The sequence below is a fragment of the Polistes canadensis genome, unplaced genomic scaffold (genome assembly GCF_001313835.1).
Source record: "Polistes canadensis isolate GaletaPanama2010 unplaced genomic scaffold, ASM131383v1 scaffold_441, whole genome shotgun sequence".
In the NCBI taxonomy this organism is placed as follows: Eukaryota; Metazoa; Arthropoda; class Insecta; order Hymenoptera; family Vespidae; genus Polistes; species Polistes canadensis.
Window position 1 is genome coordinate 9,977 of NW_014569988.1, and position 3,635 is coordinate 13,611.

A 3,635-nucleotide genomic window follows, 5' to 3' on the forward strand; every position below is an offset into this window, starting at 1 on the left:
TAATTATTTAATATTTAATATGAAATATATATTTTATTTTCTATAAATAGAAATATGGAAAATATATTCTACAAACATTTGAATTGATCATTAAAGAGTACACAATTATACGACACTTTGCACCCCTTTACATTATATAAATTAAATATTTTCATAATAACAAATTGTACAATCATATCTTCGAATATATCTCTAAACAAATTATTATATATAAAATATTAAAATGAACTATTATAAAAAAAATAATCCAAGATATAGCAAACGAGATAAATAAATTTACGATAAGATAAAAAATATTAAATAATATCGGTTCACATTTCTTGATACGGGGCTTTATATTTCTAGTGACTTTTAGTTTACCCTTTCTGCCTGTTATTTCTTCCTTGAGTTTCCCCCATAAACCTTAGTCGGCAAGGATCAGCGATGGTTAGTCAGATAACACTTGCAGTGTTACGACGTTTGCACCGGCCCAACTTAGCGAACGAGTAAACGGGGGTGCCGGCGGGGTTGGTGGGGGTGGGTGTCGTTTCAAATGAGAAAGCGCGTGTATGCGAGCGTGTAGAAGCTCGTCGAAGCGAGGATGGGGTCGAAGGTGGTTGGTATCTTGTTGGAGGGTGAGAAATACGAGCCGGTTGTGAAGCTTCTCTTTCTTTCTTTCTGTCTCTCTCTCTCTCTCTTTCTCTTCGTTTGCGTGTACGATCGAATTGAGAGTGTATGTGTGTGTGAGAGAGAGAGAGAGGGTGTAAAAGGGGGTTGCCTCGTCTGTTAGCACCCCCTTTTCGCTGTGCTCTTTAAAAAATTAGCTTTCCTACTACGCTGACGATTAGCATCGAATAATTCTTTTATGCTGCCACATCTGAACGATCTCTTATTCCGTGCTGATGATATACCTAAGCTCATCATTTTCAATTCAAATACCTTTATCAATCATATTTCTATTTATATTTATGCAGATTATTGTATTATAATTACTTTATTTTTTAAGTTTTTTAGTTTTCTTTTATTGCAATACGTAATTGTTGTTTTTTATATTTTATTTTTGATACTTATCTAATSTTGATCTCGATCGAAATGAGTAGGATTTAAATACATTTCAAATTGTAATAATTAYGTATTATTAYTTTTTAATAATAATATCTTATATTTATTTATAATATATTATATTATTTGTGTTAAACGTTGACTCTTGATCTCGATCGAAATAAGTAGGATTTAAATACATTTCAAATTGTAATAATTACGTATTATTACTTTTTAATAATAATATCTTATATTTATTTATAATATATTATATTATTTGTGTTAAACGTTGACTCTTGATCTCGATCGAAATGAGTAGGATTTAAATACATTTCAAATTGTAATAATTACGTATTATTACTTTTTAATAATAATATCTTATATTTATTTATAATTATTTATGTTAAAAACGTTGACACTTATTTATATTACAAATAATATATTTGACGACTTTGAATTATTTTTCTGTTTTTCTTTTTTTAATTAGCATAAATAGTTTGTGTAAAATGAAATATTTGGTAAAATTGGAAAATTCGTGAACGATCGAAGTAAAAGGGTTCATTTAAGGTACTCGAAAATTCTCTGAATTATAACCACGGAATATATAACATCGTATGACTCGTAAAATGTAATTTTCAAGGCAATATCGAAAACATCCTTTTAAGTGGAGTTAATCCGATTTCGTGAGCCGTATGTTCGCGTTATTATTACAAAATAGTTCACATGGTGCAGCACTCAGGTTGGCAGAGGGTCAACGTCGGTTTTATCAAACCCTCGGCGATGTGCACACGTAACACGCCCATCGAATATAAAATTAATTATCCTCCATTTGACCGGTCAATAAAGACTCGATTCGATCATTCCCTCTCTCTCTCTCTCTCTCACTCTATTTCTACGAACGAGTCAATCCGGATTGGTTCAATAAACGTCACACATTGTTATAAATTATTTTCGATCATTTTACACACACTGTTCTTAGATAATTATTTATTTATTTTCCTTTTTGTCATTTGTATTTTTCTAAGATTGTTAGGACACGTGTTGTGACACGATCAAAATTAAATAATTCATTAATTTGTTTATTTATTTATCGTATTTCTCAAAGAATTTTTAAATTATCGATAAAATAATATAAATGAAGAAGAAAATAATAATTAAATTGAATCATATATATATATATATCGATTTCTTTATAAAATAAATAAACCTTGACTCTCGTTAATTGAATGAAATATTATGATTGGTATTAAGTTAAAGCATGGAACACAGTTAATTCACGAACTCACTTTTATTGGTCAAAATTATACGAGTTTCGGGCAGGTGTACGCGTCGAAATTTGTCTTGGTTAAAATCTATAACTTTGTTTTTTATCGTTTATTCGAAATAATTTATTTCTTCGTTTACGATTGTACGCTTTTTATTTGTTTTTTTTTTTACCTTGTCGAGTGCTCGTATTATTCATACTAATTGTTTCCATTATAGAAAATAAAAAATTATAATGAAACCCCCTAACTTATAAAGAAAGACAATTTTTGTACAAATATGTATTTTGTATATGGATATTCAATTTTGTACGTATAGGTGCCAACAAGAAATCGGATTTGGGGTGTTGTTGTAGGAGTGTTCAGTCACGCTATGGAAATTATGACGTATTACACGATGGCCATTTCAACGTTGCATGTGGCTGAAGCATGCCGTGACTAATAAGCACGGAGGAAAACCAGCTTAACATACATTAAAGCCCTTTTATCTACTATGATGTTTGCTACTTACTATGATTCCACTAATCCTAAATAAATTCTTGGAATATTTATTATAATTTATTTAGTATTTTCTCTGGTCCAAAATTATCATTTTTAATGATAACATTTTATAGGGAACTTGGACATGAAAAGAAGTAGAACTTAATTTGATTGAGTTGTACGTTTCGTCCCTTTATTGGGACTTCTTCAGCAACTTAATCTTTAAAGTTCAGCGTCTTTTTTCTTTAATTCGACATACATTTTTCTTTTTGTTAAAATTCCAAACACAACACATTTAAACTTCGTTAATTCGATCGTTATTATTTAAAGTCCTCAACAAAACTATTATAATCTTAAACATTTTTTTGTTTTTTTTTTTGTTTTCTACACACAAAATAATATTACGCTCTTCAATAAAACAATATTTAATTCAAACAAATATAATTATCAATTAACAATAATAATAATAATAATATTTAGTACCAATTTTTGTTCGTTAGAAAATAAAATACGGAAGGAAAGGAAAAAAAAAAATAAGGAAAATACGGTAACGCGTAAAAATTCAAAAGAAGTGTAAAGGGTATATATAAGAAATAATTACAGCGTGAAATTCTTTTCACGGTCGGAAAGTCCTCCAGGGCCGATTCGAAGATCGCGTTATCTCGTTCGCCACGAGACTGCTAATTATTCGATGCTTATTCGTGTTATCTCGATTATTTTAATTAACCTACCACTTCGCTGTATGTCCAGGTATGAAACAAGACCACCTACACATATGCATATGCTATACATATAAAATTACATATGCATATATATGCATGTAATATTATGTAATATGAACGAGGAAGGAACAAAAAAAAAAAAAAAAAAAGG

The 3,635-nt window shown here is 29.4% G+C and overlaps 1 protein-coding gene across 1 annotated transcript in view; it reads left to right on the forward strand.

The window, feature by feature from the left end:
- The window catches only part of LOC106792470 (zinc finger protein Gfi-1b-like), a 37,558-nt gene that overhangs the window by 7,664 nt on the left and 26,259 nt on the right, over positions 1 to 3,635 (forward strand). The window lies entirely within an intron of this gene.